We start from the raw sequence: 23,521 nt of genomic DNA, 5'->3' as shown, positions 1-23,521 counted from the left end.
AATTTATTTCTCAAGAACCCATGCTATAATTTTTTTGCTTTTGCTTTTGCTTCAATTGTTTGATTAGACAAGGAGTATAAAAAGGAGTCATTATAGGTTTCTTTTCACCATGGATCTCATCCAGAGTTATTACTCAAAATAATAAAAGACCATATCATGATCTGTCTCACAAATAATGAGTACTGTGTGCCCATGAGGCTTGTAGTATCTGTAATTAACACTTTTAAAATTTATATTTGTTCACAAATATTAATGTATGTGCATAAAATATATGTAGAGTTTCCAGAATAATTAAAAGCAAGCAGCAATGTATTCACCACTCATTTCAAAGAGTAAAGTATTACCATTACTACAGAAGTTCCACAAATGATATTTTCCAAATGTAAAGGCCTACATTTCCCAGAGGAAATATTCTGCTGATTTCAATAGTAACCATATTTTTAATTTTAAATGTACATTCATAAGCTATGTGTGCATACTCTTGTTTTTCAGTCCTCATGTAAATGTAATCATATTTCATATATTTTCATTAAATATTATTTGAGTTTCATACATGTTGCCTAGAGCTGTATTTTATTTATTTTAATTTATTAAGTTCTGTATACTCTACCATAATCTATTTATCGATGTTACTGTTTGTTGACAGTTTAAGTTCCATTTTGGCAATTACAACAGTATGTCTATGAACAACCTTGTACATAACTCCTGACACACATATGCAACAATTTCTCAAATGTGTGTACTTAAGAGTAAATCACTGATCTTTAGAGTTAGTTTCTGTGTGTTTATTTTTGTTTTTGTTTTTGAGACGGAGTTTCGTTCTTGTTGCCCAGGCTGGAGTGCAATGGCCCAATCTCGGCTCAACGCAACCTCCACACTTAAGCGATTCTCCTGTCTCAGCCTCCTGAGTAGCTGGGATTACAGGCATGGGCCATCATGCTGGGCTAATTTTGTACTTTTAGTAGAGACGGAGTTTCTCCATGTTGGTCAAGCTGGTTTCAAACTCCTGACCTCAGATGATCCACCTGCCTCGGTCTCCCAAAGTTCTGGAATTACAGGCGTGAGCCACTTCGCCGAACAAGTTTATGTATCTTTTTTTTTGGCGAGTGGACAGAGTTTCCCTCTTGCTGCCCAGGCTAGAGTGCAGTGGCGTGATCTTGGCTCACTGCAACATCCGTCCCCAGGGTTCAAGAGAGTCTCCCGCCTCAGTCTCCCAAGTAGCTGGGATTATAGGTGCCCGCCACAATGGCTGGCTAATTTTTGTATTTTTAGTAGAAATGAGGTTTCGTCATGTTAGCCAGGCTATTCTCGAACTCCTGACCTCAGGTGATCCACAACCTGGCCTCCCAAAGTGCTAGGATTACAGGCGTGAGCCGCCACACCTGACCTAAGGTTTATATAACTTTAATTTCACTGGACAATGTTAAATATCTTTTCAAAGTTCTTGGACAGTTACGTTCACAGGCAGTGTGCATGTTTGTCCCCTACTCCACACCTATGCTTAGGATTTTAAGAATTAAATATTGGCCAATATACAGGGAGTGTAAATCTATCATACTGCGGTTTTAATGTACATTTATCTTAGGGCAAACACAGTTTCCAGGTCTTTTGTAGGAGTCAGAATTTCTTCATTGTGATGTAATATCCCTACTAAATTATTTTGCCAATGGTGGAGTGGTATTTTTATTTTTTCCTATTTATTTTTAAGAACTTGTATTTTGCGGCTTACATTTTATTCTCATTATGGTGTCATTCGATGAGCAGAAGTTTATTTTTAAATGCCAAATTTGTGAAGTTCTTTCAATGTTTATGCGTTTAATATTGTGTTTAATATATTCTTTCCTACGTTGAAATAAAAATATTGATATTTATACTAAGATTGAATATTTTTCAAATTTCTTAACCTACCTATATTTTTTGCATAATGGGAGTTAGTAGTTATTTATGTTATTCTACATAGCTGTTTGATTTTCCCAGCACTCTTATTTAAAAAAACAGACAGAAAATAAAACCTTTAATGCGCTGATCTGAGAAACGATCTCCTTTATACATTAAGATAACCTCTATGTTTGTGAGACTTCCTCTTTTATATTCTGTCAGTTGATCTCTTCTTGATTTATGCAAAGCAAGCTTCACTTTATTTTCTCTTGTCATCTTCAGAGTTTTGGTAATTCTTCACTTCTACTTCTTATCAGATCTTATCTCTCCCTCTCTCTCTTTCTCTCACCCCCCCCCCACCCCCGACACATACCCCCCTTTGTGGTACTTTGATTTAAATTACACTGAAAGATAAATTCAAAATATTGGATCTTTGTATTATATTCAAATTTTACAACCTTTAAATATAAATATATATATGAAATATAACACCATTTATTTAGTTTATTTAATGTCTCTCAAACTTTTACAATTTTTTATAGAGTTTCTTACATTATTTTTTAGATTTATTACTATTTATCTTGGAGTTTTATGCTGTTTCTTATTGGTTCCTGGAATGTAGAGATAAAAAAGAATCATATTAGTAATAAAATAATAATTAGAAGCTTTGTCAAACTCCCTTATTATGATAATTTATATGTAGCTTATTTTGAAACATATATATTATATATAGTATATGTAATATATATATATATAATCACCAATAATAAAGGCTTTCTTTCATACTGTTGATCCTGACATTGTTTATTACTCTTCCTCTTATCCTGTGCAGTTAGAACTACTGAGTGATACATAGCAGTTGTATTAGTAGGCATTAGTGTCTTGTCCTTGTCAAAAGGTAAGCTTTCAATCCACTAATACATATACTTGCCTTTGTAGATATTTTTATTAGATAAACACATTTCTCCACGTTAATACTTGGAGACATTTTAATCAAGAAAGGGTTGTGCCTTACTATATATTTTTGTATCTATTTGAATAAATATTTACTTTTTCCACCGCGATTCATATATGTGCTGCTTTATATCAACTGATTTTTTTTTTTTTTTAATTTGACCAAATCATGAACCCTGGGACATACCCTACTAGGTAATAATGTATCTTCTTCTTTATATAGTACTTGGATTGATTTGGTAAGTATTAGTTTAGAATTTTTCCACCTTTGCTGATGACTAAAATTGGCCTCTAATTTTATTTTCTCAGGCTTACCATATTGTTGGTATCAAAATATTTTTAGCTGCTAGGAAGTCTTCTCTTATTATTTTATTTAAGTATTTGTATTACATTGCTAGTATTTTCCCTTGAATGTTTGCCTGAATTCATTTGGTAAGCCACTTATTTCTGTAATTTATATGTGAGATGCATTTTTATTAATGTGATATAATTTGGTAATTTTGACAAGACACATTTTATGTGAATATAAATTTTCATATTTATTTCATCTCCATATTATCTTTTTTAATATTTATGAATCTGTAGTGATTTTCTGTTTTCAGTCCTCGAATTAGTTATCCAGGCTTTCTCTATTTTTCTTTTTCATCAGTCTCTTCAGAGGTTTATCTATTTTAATAATATTTACAAAAGTTTTTGGATCATGTTGATCTCCTTTATTGTTTGATTTTTCTCTCATATACTAATTTCTATTCATACTGTGCTCTTTTCTTCTCTTCAAGTTTATGATGACTTTTATGCATTTTCATTTGATAGACGTTAAGGTCATTAATTTTTGCCATTTTTTTCCTAATGTATGTATCTGAGGCTGGTTAATCTATTTGATAATTTTTCAAACAAACCACAATTGAAGATATATATTATTGGGCTGGACGCGGTGACTCATGCCTGTAATCCCAGTACATTGGGTGGCCAAGGCAGTTGGATCACCTTATGTGAGGAGTTCGAGACCAGCCTGACCAAGATGGTGAAACCCTGTATCTACTAAAAATATAAAAATTAGCTGGGCATGGTGGCAGGTGCCTGTAATCTCAGCTACTTGGGAGGCTGAGGCAGGAGAATTGCCTGCACCCGGGAAGAGGAGCTTTCAGTGAGTCAAGATCGTGTCATTTCACTCCAGCCTGGGCAACAGAGTGAGACTTTGTCTCAGTAAATAAATAAATAAATAAATAAATAAATAGTATATTATTTACCATAGACTCAGATAAAAATTTTAGCAATGTTCAAGATTATTTCTACTTTGCCCATGTATATTTTTGACCACTGACTTTCCAGAAAACAGTGGGACTTTTATAAGTCTCCATACATTTGTCTAGCATTTATGGAAATCAATGTAGATCAACAACAAAAGTAAAATCAGTATCTTTTATCGTTCTAAAGTAGGGTATGGAACTTCTCATTAAAAGTTAATACACTCTTAAATATACAATCATGTCATCTGCAAACAGGGACAATTTGACTTCTTCTTTTCCTAACTGGATACCCTTGATTTGTGTATTTAGAAAACCCCAACGTCTCAGCCCAAAATCTCCTTAAGCTGATAAGCAACTTCAGCAAAGTCTCAGGATACAAAATTAATGTGCAAAAATCACAAGCATTCTTATACACCAGTAACAGACAAGCAGAGAGCCAAATCAGGAATCAACTTCCATTCACAATTGCTTCAAAGAGAATAAAATACCTAGGAATCCAGCTTACAAGGGATGTAAAGGACCTCTTCAAGGAGAACTACAAACCACTGCTCAGTGAAATCAAAGAAGACACAAACAAATGGAAGAACATACCATGCTCATGGATAGGAAGAATCAATATCGTGAAAATGGCCATACTGCCCAAGGTTATTTATAGATTCAATGCCATCCCCATCAAGCTACCAATGACTTTCTTCACAGAATTGGAAAAAACTGCTTTAAAGTTCATATGGAACCAAAAAAGAGCCCGCATTGCCAAGACAATCCTAGGTCAAAAGGACAAAGCTGGAGGCGTCACGCTACCTGACTTCAAACTATACTACAAGGCTACAATAACCAAAACAGCATGGTACTGGTACCACAACAGAGAAATAGACCAATGGAACAGAACAGAGTCCTCAGAAATAATACCACACATCTACAGCCATCTGATCTTTGACAAACCTGACAAAAACAAGAAATGGGGAAAGGATTCCTATTTAATAAATGGTGCTGGGAAAATTGGCTAGCCATAAGTAGAAAGCTGAAACTGGATCCTTTCCTTACCCCTTATACGAAAATTAATTCAAGATGGATTAGAGACTTAAATGTTAGACCTAATACCATAAAAACCCTAGAAGAAAATCTAGGTAGTACCATTCAGGACATAGGCATGGGCAAGGACTTCATGTCTAAAACACCAAAAGCAACGGCAGCAAAAGCCAAAATTGACAAATGGGATCTCATTAAACTAAAGAGCTTTTGCACAGCAAAAGAAACTACCATCAGAGTGAACAGGCAACCTACAGAATGGGAGAAAATTTTTGCAACCTACTCATCTGACAAAGGGCTAATATCCAGAATCTACAAAGAACTCAAACAAACATACAAGAAAAAAACAAACAACCCCATCAAAAAGTGGGGAAAGGATATGAACAGACATTTCTCAAAAGAAGACATCCATACAGCCACAGACACATGAAAAAATGCTCATCATCACTCGCCATCAGAGAAATGCAAATCCAAACCACAATGAGATACCATCTCACACCAGTTAGAATGGCAATCATTAAGAAGTCAGGAAACAACAGGTGTTGGAGAGGATGTGGAGAAATAGGAACACTTTTACACTGTTGGTGGGATTGTAAACTAGTTCAACCATTATGGAGAACAGTATGGCGATTCCTCAAGGATCTAGAACTAGATGTACCATATGACCCAGCCATCCCACTACTGGGTATATACCCAAAGGATTATAAATTACTCTACTACAAAGACACATGCACACGTATGTTTATTGTGGCACTATTCACAATAGCAAAGACTTGGAATCAACCCAAATGTCCATCTGAGACAGACTGGATTAAGAAAATGTGGCACATATACACCATGGAATACTATGCAGCCATCAAAAAGGATGAGTTTGCGTCCTTTGTAGGGACATGGATGCAGCTGGAAACCATCATTCTTAGCAAACTATCACAAGAAGAGAAAACCAAACACCGCATGTTCTCACTCACAGGTGGGAACTGAACAATGAGATCACTTGGACTCGGGAAGGGGAACATCACACACTGGGGCCTATCAGGGGGAGGGGGGAGGAGGGAGGGATTGCATTGGGGAGTTATACATGATATAAACGTTATGCACATGTACCCTAGAACTTAAAGTATAATAAAATAAATAAATTTTAAAAAAAAGTTAATACACTCTTTTACTGACTTCTCACGGCATGCAGTTGCAACTGGGCAGCTTGGACTCAGCCTACTGATTTGAGTCCTAGGAGAAAATGATGCCACTTAGTTACAAATATGAACTGGCTAGACAAAGCTGCACCTAAATTTACAACAAGTTGTATTGCTAATTTATTTCAGCCCTAATATCAACAAGGGATGTGTATTAGTTTAATCTCATGCTGCTAATGAAAACATACTCAAGACTGGGTCATTTATTTTTTAAAAAGAGTTATAATGGACTCACAGATTCACATGGCTAAGGAGGCCTCACAATCATGGTGGAAGACAGAGGAGGAACAAAGGCATGTCTTACCTGGCGGCAGGCAAGAGAGTGCATGTAGGGATACTACCCTTTATAAAATCATCTGGTCTTGTGAGACTTATTCACTGTCACAAGAACAGCATGTGAAAAACCTGCTCCCATGATTCAACTACCTCCCACTGACATGTGGGAAAAACCTGCCCCCATGATTCAACTACTTCCCATGACATGTGGGAACTATGGGACCAGCAATTCAAGAGGAGATTTGGTTGAGGACACAGCCAAACAATATAAGGAGGTGTTTGTGGTTCTCTAATTCTATATCTTAAAAGCTCTACCACTCAATGGTCAAATTTTCTTTCCTGGGATCTAATTTATAGACCACTAGATTGCTCTATATTAATCCCGAGTGGGCAACAAGGAACCCATGTACTTGACACTGCTACTCTTCTAGATTTTTCAGTAATAACCATTGTTCCATAAGGTCTGGTGCATGATCTGCCTGATTGTCCATCATTGGTTCCCAGATACTGTGTTTTTTTTGTGTTTTTTTGTTTTTTGTTTTGTTTTTGTTTTTTGTCTTAAATACTGATTTTCTCATATTAATATATCTAAATCAAAATTTTAATACAAATGGTTTGTTACTTAATATTTTTACCCTCATTAATTTAGATATAGATCTTGTGAATAGCATAGTAAAGATTATTTGTATTTTGATTGAATAATTAAATTGATTTACAAGTAATGAATAAAGAAAGCACTATGCTTCAAGACACATGCTCTCCCTTCTGTGTCCAAGATGATCAATTATTCCCCAATATCAATTCTTCCCTTTTTTGGGAACAGAAACCTCGGTACCATCTTGGCTCCCCATCTACAAAATATAATTCCTATTCATCTTTACCTCCACATGTGGCCATGTGATTGTTTCAGCCAACATTTACTGATGAAGGGTGATACAGACAACTTTTGATGTATTGCTTCAAAACACCTCAGTTCTATATTTGCCCCTTTTTTAAGAAGCTTCTTCTGTAATCTTAGAAGCACAGTGGAAGCCAGCCAAATGGTAAAAACGAGATTAAAGTTACTATCTTTACATCCAGTACTCTTTCAGTAAACTCCTTCCATCAATGAAGAGAAATGATGATGTAAGGAACACAGAAAACAAAAACCAGAAGTCCATTGTTATGGGGAAAAAAAAAAAAAAGAACTAGGTAAAAATAAACAAAGTGTCAAAGTGAGACCCTTGAGTGTTCTTATTAGTATTTAGAACTTTATTTCAACAAATTGATAGCCTTCTACTTTTTAAAAGTAGTTTATCACCAGTATTTGACCTTTAAAAGAACTTTGAACCCCAAATACACCTATAGAAAATAATGGGATACAACATTGCGCAACTCCAATCTTCAAACTGATTGTCTCCAGAGAAGGTGATCAACAAGAAACACTCTCCAGAGATTGAGGTCAGGGCCACAGAGAACAATGAGCAAGAGGCGAGAATTGGCATTGTCACTTGGGCATACCTTTTTTCAGTGTTTAGGAAAGAAAATTTTTATAATTACTGTAATTTGTTCATTATCATGAACTAGTAATTGATTTATATTTCATGTAGTCCCATTTTAAAAAGAAGATTTTAACTATGGTAATTGTTTGCTAATTCACCATGTTACATTTTGTATTAAGAACACATCATTTTTTTTATGTAGACCATTTCCCATAAACCAAAAGTCCTGACTTTGAGTAAAATAAAGTGAATCATTAGGGCATATCATTGTCATTATCTCATTTTAAGAGTGAGTAGGAGAAAAAAAGTTAGATAGTGAGAGAAATATATGATACAGTCAATATTAAAGCAACAATATTCAGAAAACAAGTACTTCTAGACCTACAAAAAATTAAACAGCAATATAATAATCTTCAACACCCACTGACAGCATTAGACTTATCATTGAAGCAGAAAACTAGCAAATAAATTTGGTACTTAAATTTGACACTTGACCAACTGGACCTAATAGATATCTACAGACTACTCCACCCATCAACCACAGAATATACATTCTTCTCATCTCCACAAGCAATATACCCTAACATCAACCATATGCTTGGCCATAAAGCAAGTCTTAATAATTTTTTTATCAAAATTTTACCAACCATACACTCAAACCATAGTGGAATAAAAATAGAAGTGAATACCAAGAAGGTCTCTCAAAACCACACAATTGTATAAAGATTATATGGAAATTAAACCTGCTCCTACATGACTTTCGGGTAATATACAAAATTAAGACAGAAATCTGAAAAATACTTCAAATAAATGAAAACAGAGGCACAACATCACAACATACCCAAATCTCTCAGATGAAGCAAAAGCAGTGATAAGATTGCTCTGAATGCCCATATCAAGAAGAAAGCTCTCAAATTAACATTCTAACATTACACCTATAGGAACCAGAAAAACTGGAAAAAAACAAAAAAACCCAAAGTTAGCAGAATAAAAGAAATAACTAAAATCAGAGCATAACTCAATGAAATTGAGACTCAAAATTCCATACAAAGGATCAATGAAACTAAAAATTAGTTATTGGAAGGGATAAAGAAGACTGACAGACAGCTAGATTAACAAAGAAAAAAAAAAACAGAGAAAATCAAAATAAGCACAATCAGAAATAACAAAGTTGACATTACAACTGATCCCGCAGAAATACAAAATATCCCCAGAGACCATAAGAACACCTCTATGCATACAAACTAAAAAACTTAGAGGAAATAAATAAATTCGTAAAAACATACAACCTCCAAAAAATGAATTAGGAAGAAATTGAAACCCAAAAGAGATGAATACTGAGTTATAAATTTGAATCAGTCATAAAAAACCTACCCACCAAAAAAAGCCAGATGGATTCACAGCCAAATTTGGCCAAATGTACAGAGAAGAGCTGGTACTAATAATACTGAAACTATTCCAAAAAATTGAGGAAGAAGGAATTCTCCTCAGCTCATTCTACCAAGCCAGCATCACCCTGATACCAAAACCTGACAAAAACACAAGGAAAACATAAAACTATAGGCCAATATTCCTAATGAACATAGATGCAAAAGTCCTCAACAAAATACTAGCAAACTGAATCCAGCAGCACATCAAAAATTAATTCATCACAATCAAGTAGGCTTTATTGCTGAGATGCAAGGTTGGTTAAACATATGCAAATGTGTAAATGTGATTCACCACATAAACAGAATTAAAACTAGAAAACATATGATTACCTCCATAGACACAAATAAAGCTTTTAATAAAATCCAAAATCCCTTCAAGATAAAAAATCTCGAGCAACTACACATTGAAAAAACACACCTCAAGAGCCAACTATTAAAAACATACAGTCAACATCATACGAAATGGGCAAAAGCTGGAAGCATTCTCATTAAGAACAGTAGCAAAACAACAACGCCCACTCTCACTGCTCCTATTCATCATAGTACAGGAAGTCCTACCCAGACAGTAAGGCAAAGGAAGAAAATAAAAAGCATCCAAATAGAAAAATAAAATGTCAAATGATCCCTCTTCACTGATGATATAATCCTATACCTGGAAAACCCTAAAAACTCCACCAAAATGCTCCCAGACTGGACAAAAGACTTCAATAAAGTTTCAGGATACAAATCGATGTACAAAAATCAGTAGTATTTTTATACCCCAATAACATTTAAGCTGAGAGCCAAATCAAGAATACAGTCCTATTCACATTTGCCAGTAAAATCCTAGGAATATAGTTAACCAGTGGGGTGAAAGATCTCAATAATGAGAATTACAAGACACTGCTCAAAAATATCAGAGATGACACAAACAAATGGAAAAACAATACATGTTCACGAATAGGAAAAGTCAATATCGTTGAAATAGCCATACATACTGCCCAAAGCAATTTACAGATTAAATGCTATGCATATTAAAGTATAAATGGCATTCTTCCCAGAGCTAGAAAAATTATTTTAAAATTCGTATGGGCTGGGCACAGTGACTCAAACCTGTAATCCCAGTACTTTGGGAGGCTGAGGTGGGTGGATCACTTGAGGCCAGGAGTTTCAGACTAGCCTGGCAACCATGGCAAACCCCCGTTTCTACTAAATATATAAAAATTAACCTGATGTGGTGGCATGTGCCTATAATTCCACCTACTTGGGAGGCTGAGGCATAAGAATCTCTTGAACCTGGGAAGCGGAGGTTGCAGTGAGCTGAGATTGTGCCACTTCACTCCATCGTAGGTGACAGAGGCTCTGTCTAAAAAAATAAAATAAAAATAAAAAAATGAATTATACGGAACCAAAAGAGATCCTGAAGAGCCAAAGCAATCCTAAACAAAAAGAACAAACTTGGAAGCATCATATTACTCTACCTAAAACTACTAAAAGGCCACGATAACCAAGACAACATGATCTGGTATAAAAACAGACGTGTAGACCAAAGAAACAGAATAGAGAGCCCAGCATTAAAGCAGTAAACCTACAACCATCTAATCTTCAACAACATCAACAAAAATAAGCATGGTAAAAACGCAAGGATATTTTGAAGCATAGGGGTTTGCATGATTGACCTTGATCTCAGGGCAGTGGAAATTATTTGGAATACCTATGGTGCAGAAGGGGAGAAGAGGAAATAAAAGGATAGTGCACTAAAATTAGTCAATTTATCAACCTGTCAGCAGCAGTCTTCCAGAAAGCCTCCATTGAGAAAGCAGACAACAAACTAATGACTAAAATTAAGTTTCAACATGATTAGCTACCATTTACTCACATTATCTTTCCAAGTCTGTCATGGTGGCCTTGCTCTATACATTGCATAAGGCAGGGCTCAATCAGAAAAGTGCAATCATCATGCAGGAAGCAGAGCAAGAGATTATTTTAAAAACGTGGATTAGGCCTTAAGCAATTGTGGGACCTGATGGAGAAATCTATGCCAGACAGTTGTCTCTGCTTCTGGTGTTGAGACTGAAGTTGTTGTAGGCCAGTGGGAAACGAGAAAGAAAAAAAAAAAAAATAAGAAATGGGAAAAAGATACCCTATTTAATAAATGGCTCTGGGATACTTTGGCTAGTCATTAATAGGAGAATGACACTGGATTCCTACTTTTTACTGTATACAAAAATTAACTCAAGATAGATTAAAGATTTAAATGTAAGACATCAAATGATAAAAATTCTAGAAGAAAACCTAGGAAAAACCATTCCGGACACTGACCTTGGCTAAAGTACTACTAAGTGCTCAAAAGCAATTGAAATTGACAAGTGAGAACTAACTAAATGAATAAACTTCTGCACAGCAAAAGAGACTCTCAACAGAGTAAACAAATAAACCACAGAATTGGAGAAAATATTTACAAACGATGCTTCCAACAAAAGCCTAATATCCAGAATATACAAGGAACTTAACAACTGAACAGGACAAAACCAAATAACTCCATTAAAAGTGGACAAATGATATGAACAGATATTTCTTAAGATACACAAGTGGCCAATGAAAATAGAGAAAATGGTCCAATCGGTAATCATTAGAGAAATGTAAATTAAAATCACAATGAGACACCTTCTCAAACCAGTCAGAATGGCTTTTACTAAAAAGACTAAAATGACAGATGGTGACAACTGTAGTGCAATGGGAACTCTTATACACTCTTGGGGAAATGTAAATTTGTTTAGCCACTTTGGGAAGCAGTTTGGAGATTTATCAAAGATCTAAAACATAGAACTACTATTCAACTCAGCAATCCTCTTACTGGGTATATGTGCAAAAGAAAACACATTGTTCTACGAAAAAGACACGGGCACTCATATGTTCATCACAGCACTATTCAGAATATTAAAAACATGAAATCAACTTTGCTGCCTATTAATGGTAGATTGGATTAAGAAAATATTGTACATATACACCATGGAGTAGCATGCAGTCATAAAAAAGAACAAAGTCATGTCCTTTGCAGCAACATGGATGCAGACAGAGGCCATCATGCTAAGTAACTCAATGCAGGGACAGAAAACCAAATACACATATTCTCACATATATATAAGTGGGAACTAAACATTGGGTAAACACGGAGATAAAGATGGGAAATATAAACAATAAGGACAACTAGAGAGGGTAAAGGGAAGGGAGAACAAGAGTAGAAAAACTGTTTGTCAGTGTGCTTACTACCTGGGTGACAGAACCATTTATATCCCAAGCTTCTGTGTCATTCAATGTACCCCTGTAACAGGCTGCAAGTGTACTCTCTAAACGAAAATATAGTTGAAATTATTTAAAAAAACTGTATTTGGATAGCGGAGGTGGTGAATAATGAAAGTTATTCTAAGTTACCCTCCAACACTCACTCTCTCTCATTTCATTAAATAATAGAGCTTCTGTTGGTTTAATTGTTCTCTTAGTTGCAAAGATAAATAATACATGCCTCAGCTTCCTTTGCAGTTAGATGTGTGTATATAACTATGTTCTAGCTAACGGAGTGGGTGGTATGTACAACTTATTGATTCAGGCTTAAAGAAAGAAATCATGGCCTTCATTCATTTTCTCCCTTTTAAGCTACCTGAAATATAAATATGATGCCTTATACAAACATATTACGCACTTGCCTTATGCAAAGGTATCAAAGCCACACGTGAAGAATGGCAGAGTAACAAAACAGAAAACACTTGTGTCCCTAACTCAACGCTGCCACAATTATAGTCCTGAACTGCCTATGATAAAATTATTTTACAGTTATAGAATACCTCCATCTTGTTTAAGCCAATATTGTTTTTGGAACTCTGTTACAGCATCCTGAGCTTGTATTATACCTAGCATGGAGTTTAGTAGCTAAATATGACTGTTGCAACAAATTCAAAACATATATTCCATTATCATAAGCTTTGTCCTAAGCAATCCACTCTCTGCCAATCAAATTTTCTTCTGTAAGATGTGATTACAAAAATGGTAGACTAGTTTCTTTCTCCTTAATATTTTTAAATATAAATTTCCTTGTTTCCTTGTCATCAATACAACAACAGCTGGGCATTGGCCTAAATCTTTTGTATGAACTACTTTGTTTTATTTCCATAAAGACCCCATTATGAAAATACCATTTTGTCCCATTTTGCAGGTAAATAAAATGTGTAAAACATTTTTTCAAGATCTACAGGTAAAGCTAGTAAGTGTAGAGTCAGAATCCACCCAAGGAGGTCTGACTCCAAAGTTTACATTCTGAATCAATATACTGTGATATGCTAGGATACATTACTTCTTTTCTACATGTTAGATTGGAAGGAAAAATAAATGTATTTAACTACCAATTTAGAAATAAAGACATTATTTTCCACTTGGGTAAAAGTATAATGACCTACTAAAGTTGTTCTATCCAAATTGGTCTGTTGAATTTGTTATCAGTAGAAGCGAATTTTTAGCTATATTCATGTATAGTTCCTTGTCACTCACTATAGCATTTTCTTGAAAATGATTGCTAAAAAAAGACAAAATGGAGATAATAATAACAAAAATCAATGAATTTTATATACTATTTCAGCAACTAGAGAAACTGGGGAATTAAATGAACAGTTAATATGTATAGCGAGTTGCCTAACACAAGCAATGGATAACCATCTGTCAAAAATACTATAAGAAGAATTCCATTGCACAGTGATAAAATAGACAACATAAATCTAGGGTTCTATGTCATTCCTAGTCCTTACACTTTGCAATGTTTGTGTAGGATCAAATGCTTTGAAATTGAAGAAAAAGAGGATAAATAAGGAAGTTTCTGTTGGTGGATTGAATATACTTGTGAGTGTATGAATAAAAATACATATGATATAAAATTATACATTTAGATATGTGTTTGTGTATAAAAATATATACTACATTTATCAATACATATACTGTACCTATATACCCATATGTGTATAGGTGTATAATATATATGCTACACATATATGGGTAATCTTACATATGTAATATATATTTGTATGTAGTATTACCAAATTATATGTAAGATATATTTATGTATACATGGCATATATACATTTATATATATATGAGTATATATAAAACTGTACATACACACCTACGTGTCATTGTATATATATACACATATAAGAAACAGGCTTGAGTTGCAGGTTTCTATGATGATGGTTACCATCCAGGAATGTATAACTTAAGAAATATTAACAAGTATGTGAGGGCAGTAGATTAAATATCTAGGTTCTTGTGAGAACTGAGATTCTACTTATAATTGAAAACACGAGAGATACTCAGTATGAAATATTAAACTGAGCAAAATGTTCTGTATCATTTTAAATAGAAAATTTAAAGTATTTATTAATCTCTGTGTTCTGCATGGAAAAGTTTTCTCTCAGGAGCAAAAGTAATCAAAAATTGCATTTCATCTAAAATGTGGAATGCTTCATAACTTAGAAATTTTAATTCAAAGTGATCTTGAATATATATATGGAGATCTTAACAAAGAAGATTGAAAAAAGAACACCCTTCTTCATGGTACTCTTCTACCATCTAATCTAATGGGGAACCTCAGAGTGAAAGCAAGACCTGTTACTATAACTTTACAATTATTGATAGCAGCAGTGGCCCATCTGAAGTGGCCACTGTGAAGACACTGACTGCAGTCGGGGAGGTGCAGCTTGGGCTGTGTACTTCATGGAGCTAGAGGGAACTGGGAACAGGCAGGAGCCCTGCCCCCTTCTTAGTTGGTGGGGAAGGAGCCAGGTAGAGCTGCAGTCACCCAGCTGTAGCTGCAGACCCAGGCATCCTTGGACTCTTTGGGTCCCAGGAAGCCCCCAAGCAGCCTCAGGCTCAGAAGTGCCTGCTCTGGCTGCCTGTCCTCTCCCCATACCCAGTGCCTACTCTGGGTTGGAACAAAGTTGTGGCCAAGCCTGGACACTGTCACAAACTGGCCACATGTGTATGAAATCAGACTGGCACTGACACACCAGCCCTCTGCCAACTTGGCCTCCTCTGAACTTTGCTTTGGGCACCAATGAATATGGTAGGAAATGGGAGGGGGCTGAAAGCATATTGGTGAATGCCTGCAGGTACCCCTTAGTAGGAACAGTCTGGGTACCATGGATGACATGATCGATGGTGGCAGGAGGCAGACAGGTTCTTGAGTGGAAAGGGGTTGGTCCCCACCATAGCCCCACCTTTAAGCCAGGGATGGCCTGAAGCCTGGGAGCTGGGCTGTCAGTTCCGGGTGGAGTCTGTAGCCCAGAATGAGAATCTATGGTGCTTTGTCTGGATCCACCCATGGCTGTCCATGGAACAATCAGCACACCCTTTCTCCCTTCTGAGCCCATAAAAACCTCAGACCCAGCCAGAATCACAAGATTCAGGACTACCAGCTCTGGGAAGCAGCTACCCAATTTAGGTGTCCCTCCACTCGTCAGTACAACCTGACTGCAGAAAGGAGCTACCCGCTCTGGGTATACTGTCCACTGACAGCTGAACACTCATTGAGATGACCTGCCTAAAGAAAGAAGCTACTCAGTCCAGTTCTCCTATCCAATGACAGCTGGATACTTTCTGGATACTTCCCGTGGATAGGAGCTACCCACTCCAGGTCTCCTTTCTGCTGAGGGCTGCACTCATCAGGAGTACCTGCCTGCAGAAAGGAGCTACCCACTCTGGTTTCCTCTCTGCTGAGGGCTGGACACTCACTGGGGCAACCTTCCTACACATAGGAGCTACACATTCTGGGTCTTCTCTTTGTCGAGGGCTGTACTTCTCAGGACTATCTGCCCATTCTGGATCTCCTCTCTGCTGAGAGTTGGACACTCACTGAAATAACCTACCTGTGGAAAGGAGCTACCCACTTTGGGTCTCCCAACAGCTGTTCTTTCACTCAATGAAACTGCTCTCCACCTTGCCCACCCTCCAGTTGTTCATGTACCTCATTCTTCCTGGATGCAGGACAAGAACTAGGGACCTGCCAAATGATGGGACTGAAAGAGACATAACACAAACAGTTGAAATGTCCGGGTCCCCACTCGCCACGTTAAGGGTGATGAAAAAGATGTAACAGTTGCAACCCTTTGGGGAGCCCATAACTAAGGACTCCCTGAGTCAGAGCTGCGACACCCTCTTTAGGACTCTGTGGTATCTGGCCTGTCCAAGATTCTAGGCCACCATCATGTTCTGCTCATCCAGATGTGGGTGCCCACAGTGGAAGCCACTTGCAGTGCATCCAATCTAGGTGCAGGCCTGCACAGAGCCAGCACCTGTGCCAGCACCTGGAGCTACATACCCTGCCAAAGCAGCCAATCCCCATGCTTACTTACTTATGTACCCCTCTCTGGCTCACCCTTGGCAGGTGTGTGATCTGTGCTGGTAGCATGAGAAGAGTGCAGCCTGCCAGGCTAAGTTAGAGGAATGAGATTAGCAGTCCTGAGTAAAACTTGGGCAAAGGCTCCATCAGGCACAGAGGTTTCCATTTAGAAAAGAAACACCCTAAGTATCCCAAGACATTGTTAACTATTAAACCCCCAAATAGTTTAACCACCAGAAGCAATTTTATCTATTCGTATACGTAGAGTGAGATAAATGCAAAGAATTTTGTATTATCAAACATGAATTGATATTATTCACAGGTATTCATTACAATTCTAATAAAGTATTTCTAAAAGAAGCAAGTGGAAACTGAAAGAAGATGCAATAAATACTTTATCTTTTAAAAAAATCAAATGTATTGACAACTCATGAGTGAGATGATATGTTTTCAGTTTGCATTTTCCTGATGATTACTGATGTTGAGCACTTTTTCATACACCTCTTGGCCATTTCTTGGCCATTTGTATGTCTTCTGTTATGAAATATCTACTCAGATCACCTGCCCATTTAAAAATTGGATTATTTGTGTCTTTTTGCTATTGAGTTGTTTGGATTTCTTATGTATTCTGGTTATTAATTCCTTTCAGATCAATAGTTTGCAAATATTTTCTCTCATTCTGTGGGTTGTTTCTCTACTTTGTTGATTTCATGAGGGCTGTGAGTAGAACAGCGGTTACCAGAAGCTGGGAAGACACTTGGGGTGGCAGGCAGATGAAGAGAAGGTAGTTACTGGATACGAAACTATAGTTGGAAATAATAAGTTCTAGTGTTTGATAGCACAGCAGGGTGACTATCATTAGCAATATTTTCTCATATATTTCAAAATAGCTAGAAGAGAAGATTTGGAATGATCCTAACAGAAAAAAAAGTGATAAACTTTTAAATTAATGGATATCTCAATTACATTAATTTGATCATTACACATTGTGTGCATTTAACCAAATAGCACATGTACCTCCTAAGTTTGTACAACTATTAGGTATCAGTAGAAAATAAACAAAAAATAGCATATAACCAGAAAGGAGGTTATCAATGTTGAAGCAGTTTCTTTTATTATTTAGGAGTAATATAACACTACTTATTAAAATTCAGACTTTTCCAAGGCAATTATGCATGCTACAATATTAAAGAAACCTATATAATTTTTGGAGAAGCTGCACATCTATAAAATAATGTGTAGTAATTAAATCAAAGTAATTGGGATATGTATTAAGGATGATTTGTAATAAGAACTTTAAAATACAAATATAAAAAGGAAGTGAAAGTACATATACTTTCCACGTAAACAAACACATATTAAAGTACAGTAAATACAAATTACACACAAAAAGTAATTGGTAAAAAATAACAAGTTCAAATATAAAAATAACATTAAACTTTTGCTTCTGGTTATGATGGAGTAGCTTGAAGCAATCCAACTCTCCTACTGAAAATAATTGCAAGAACGAGATTTAAAACATTTAAATCCACTTTAAAAAAATAAGAGAACTCTGGAGAAGCTAGGACTAGCAGAGACAGGAATTGAGCCAGAGAGTTCCCAGATGAATTAGCTGATATTCTACAGCCACTTTTTCAAATCTCCATGTAGGACAAAAAGCTATGAATCAGCGCTTCCTGTATAGGACAAGATGCTTTGAATCAGAGCTTCATGGAAGGAGAGGAAGGCTGTTCAAGAAGAAAAGCATCGAGCTGCTTTGGTGGCCTCTTGTTTCAGGAAGACAAAATTAGGGACTTTGAAGAATGTGTGCTCAATAAGAAGATTGAAACGAACTGAGCCTGCCACACATGGCTCATTTTCAACATGTCTTTTGTTAAATTCTCAAAATTCATGGACAGAAGTTTAAAAACTTAAATAACCACACACACACACACACACACACACACACACACACAAACACCAAAAGTATAGTCCATGACAAAAGAAAAAAAGAGTAAAAGAAAAATGAGAGAAAAAAGTCAAGTGGAATGAGCAAAATATTGGATCAGTAACACATTGCAAAGTACAATTGTACAAGAAATATAAAAGCTTAAAAATTTATGAAACCTATTAAATCGACATGGGTGGAAATCCGTCAATGCCACTTGAAAAAAATCTCCAGGTGATTCTATACCACTGCAAGTTTATGAAACTACTGTACAAAAGCAAAGGCTATCAGATTTTAGTGGCTTCAGAGTCACTTGGAGAAGTAGTTAAAACACAGCTTTCTGGGCCCACTCCTAAGCCCTGAGTTTCTAATTCATTAAGTCTGGGATGAAGCTTGAGAATTTATATTTCTAAATTGCTTTTGGCAGTATGATCCTTTTCACAATAGTATTTAGTATACATATCCATGAGCACGAAATATGTTTGCATCTGCTTGTGACTTTTATAATTTTTTTCAGTAGTGTTTTGTAGTTTTCCTTATAGAGGTCCTTCACCACCTTGGTTAGGCATATTCCTACATTTTATTTTATTTTATTTTATTTTATATTTTGCAGCTCTTGTAAAAGGGGTTAAGTTCTTGATTATGCTCTCAGCTTGGTTGCTGTTGCTATATAGCAGCGCTACTGACTTGTGTACATTGATTTTGTATCCTGAAACTTGGCTAAATTCGATTATATGTTCTAGGAGCTTTTTGGGTGAATCCTTAGGGTTTTCTAGGTATACAATTATATAATCAGTGCACAGCAAGAGTTTGAGTTCCTCTTTACCAACTTGGGCACCCTTTATTTCTTTCTCTCATCTGATTACTCTGGCTAGGAATTCCAGTACAATGTTGAATAGAAGTGGTGAAAGTGGGCATCCTTGTCTTGTTCGAGTTCTCAGGGCGAATGCTTTCAACTTTTCCCAATTCCATGTAATGTTGGCTATGGGATTGTCATAGATGCCTTTTATTACCTTGAGGTATATCCTTTCTTTGCCTATTTTGCTGAGGGTTTTAATAATAAAAAGATGCTAGATTTTGTCAAATTATTTTTCTGCATCTATTGAGATGACCATGTAATTGTTGTTTTTAATTCTGTTTATGTGGTGTATCACATTTATTGACTTGTATATGTGAAACCATCCCTGCATCCCTGGTATGAGTCCCACTTGATCATATTGGATTATCTTTTAGATGTGTTGTTTGATTTGGTTAGCTAGTATTTTGTTGAAGATTTTTACATCTATATTCATTGGGGATATTAGTACCATCATCATTCCTCACAGAACTAGAAAAAAAATTATAAAATTCATATGGAACCAAAAAAGAGTCAAAGCAAGACTAAGCATAGCAACAAAAAAAATCTGGAAGTATCATGTTACCTGACTTCAAACTATAAGACTATAGTAACCAAAACAGCATGGTACTGTCATAAAAGTAGGCACATTGGTCAATGGAACATAATAGACACCATGGAAATAAAGCCAAATACTTACGCTAACTGATTTTTGACAAAGCAAACAAAAACATAGAGTGGGGAAAGGACACCCTATTCAACAAATGGTGTTGGGATAATTGTCAAGCCACATGTAGAAGAACGAAACTTGATCCTCATCTTTTACCTTATACAAAAATAAATTTAAGATGCATGAAAGACTTAAATCTAAGACTTGAAACAATAAAAATTTTACAAGACAACATCAGAAAAACCCTTCTAGACATTGGCTTAGGCAATGGCTTCATGACCAATAACTCAAATACTAATCCATCAGAAAGAAAGATAAATAGATAGCACTTAATTAAACTAAAAAACTTCTGCACAGCAAAATAATAATAATAAGCAGTAAACAGACGACCCACAGAGTCGGGGAGACTCTTCATCAATATTCGTCTGAGAAAGAACTAATAGCCAGTACCTGCAAGGAACTCAAATCAGCAAGGAAAAAAACAACAACAATCCCACCAAAAAGTGAGCTGAGGACATGAATAGACTAGTCTCAAAAAAAGATATACAAACGGCCAACAAACATATGACAAAAATGCTCAACACCACTAATTATCAGGAAAATGCAAATCAGAACCACAATGTAATACCACTGTAGTAGTCCATTCTTATGCTGCTATAAATAACTGCCCAAGACTGGGTAATTTACAAAGGAAAGAGGATTAATTGACTCACAGTTCCACAGGGCCTGGGAAGTCTCAGAAAACATATAATCATGGCAGAAGAGAAAGCAAAAACATCCTTATTCACATGGTGACAGGACAGAGAAGAATTAGAACTGAGCAAAGGAGGAAGCCCCTTATAAAACTATCAGATCTTGTGGGAACTTACTGTCAGGAGAATAGCATGGGAGAAACCACCCCATGATTCAATTACCACCCACTGGGCCCTCTCCCATATAACATATGGGGATTGCAATTCAAGATGAGATTTGGGTGGAGACACAGCCAAATCATACCAACCACCTTATTTCTCCACTAATGATCATAATTTAAAAATCAAAAAATAATGGATGTTGGCATGGATATAGTGAAAAGGGAACCATTTTACACTGGTGGTGGAAATGTAAACTAGTGCAGCCACTATGGAAAACCATGGAGATTCCATGAATAACTTAAAGTAGATCTATAATTTGATACAGAAAACCCACTATTGAGTATCTACCCAGAGGAAAAGAAGTCAATACACAAAAAAGACATTTGCACATGCATGTTTATAGCAGCACAATTCACAATTGCAAAAATATGGAACCAGGCCAAATGCTCAACAAGCAATGAGTGAATTAAAAAAATGTGATATATATATCACAAAATGTTATATATATATATATGATGTGCATGCATATATATACACACACGTATATATATACACACATGGTATATATATGTGTGTGTATATATATATACCATGGAATACTACTCAGTCATAAAAAGAAACAGAATAATGGCATTTGCAACAAACTGGATAGAATTGGAGACCATTATTCTAAGTTAAATAACTCAGGAATGGAAAACCAAACATTGTATGTTCTCACTTATAAGTGGGAGCTAAGCCATGAAGAAGCAAAGGCATAAAAATGATACAATGGACTTTGAGGACTTGGAAGAAAGGGTTGGAGGGAGCTGAGGGATAGAAGACTACACACTGGGTACAATGTACACTACTTGGGTGATGGGTGCACCAAAATCTCAGAAATCATGACTAAAAGTTTCATGGATAAGGTGGCTTATTTGTGTAATCAAATATAATCTGTTCCCCCAAAACCTATTGAAATAAAAAAATAGCAAAAAAAAAATATATATATATATATAATTTATTTCTAGTAAGTTCCCAGGTGACACCAATGGTGATAATCCAAAGACCAGATGTTGAAAACCACTGTATTCAAGACATTCTTAGAAAATTAAAATGATTCATGTAGTTAGAGTAAATTACATGTGACATTTTTGCATGTTTGTTCTATTGTATTCTATAGTGGCACATTTTAGAGTTGTATATGTTTTGTTACTGTGACAACAAATCTTAATATTCTAGTGCTGTTTCAAGTTTAATTGAGAAGGATATGGAGAATGCTCAGTCTGTATATATTTATAAAGAATAAGTCAAGTTCATTTAAGCTTCATGCCTGTTTTTTACTTGCTGATCTTTTAACATTGTCACTTATACTTAAATTTGGAAAGTATTGTATGTATTGCTGTAGTATTAGAGATAAATTCTATAATATAGAATCATTACCTAGCAATCTTAACCACCTCTTGAGAAGTACAAGGCCCTATATTATTGAACAAGCCTCTAGGCAGCTAAGTATAATTATTGGACAAGCAACCTCCTTCTTTCTCTCTGGTCTGTGCTTCCTTAGCTTTTTTTCTCCAAATGGTTCATTTATTTAGTTAATTTGAGCTAAATCTGTGTCACAGATCCTGTGTTTGGAGAAGTGCAGAAATCTTGTTTGATCTAGCTTCACTTGTAATAATCAGGAAACTGGCACATTTTAATCTCTAAATTAATACTTTTATAAATAAATAAATTATACTAAAATTCTTGTCTCGATTCCACAATTTTCTATTTAATAAAAATAATGGAATAACTTATATTTAAGCTTAAAACGTGTTTAATGGTGATAACCAAATTGACATTTTATTCATGAGATTTTAGTTGACTATAGGCTTGAAGAGTTACCTTATATTTTAATCACTTGAAAAATAATAACTACAAAATGATTAAGTGATTATTTGCTGACCTGCACATATAGAAGTGCAGTGCTATAGATATGGAAACTGTAAATTCTACTGTTCAGCTTATATCTGATATATTGATTTATATCTGAGTACTAGATTTCAAGAGGCTGATAGACATACCACGAAAAAAAAAACAACCTTGACGGAGAGGTGAACAGAATAAGCAATCTTTCTAATCATTTGGATGATATTTTATAGTAAACAATTTAATCCCCCTTTAACGTAAGACATATTTAGAGCAAAATGAGAAGCTATAAGAAGTTAACACAACATGAAGGTTTTCTTAATAGTGTTTTCTAAAACTGAGATAGAATCTTTAATGAATCTCTGAATTGGTTGCCATTGTCACAAAAGAAAGGAAATAGAATCACAAGCCAAGGATTTTTATGAAAGTCATCATTCTACCAAATGAATGGCAGAAATAAACAACTTTTAAAAGACACTATCACCCTAGCTCTA

The sequence above is a fragment of the Trachypithecus francoisi genome, unplaced genomic scaffold, assembly GCF_009764315.1.
Source record: "Trachypithecus francoisi isolate TF-2019V2 unplaced genomic scaffold, Tfra_2.0 Lachesis_group0, whole genome shotgun sequence".
NCBI classification, from domain to species: Eukaryota; Metazoa; Chordata; class Mammalia; order Primates; family Cercopithecidae; genus Trachypithecus; species Trachypithecus francoisi.
The sequence above is the reverse complement of the archived record's forward strand: the minus strand, read 5'-3'. Positions refer to the sequence as shown.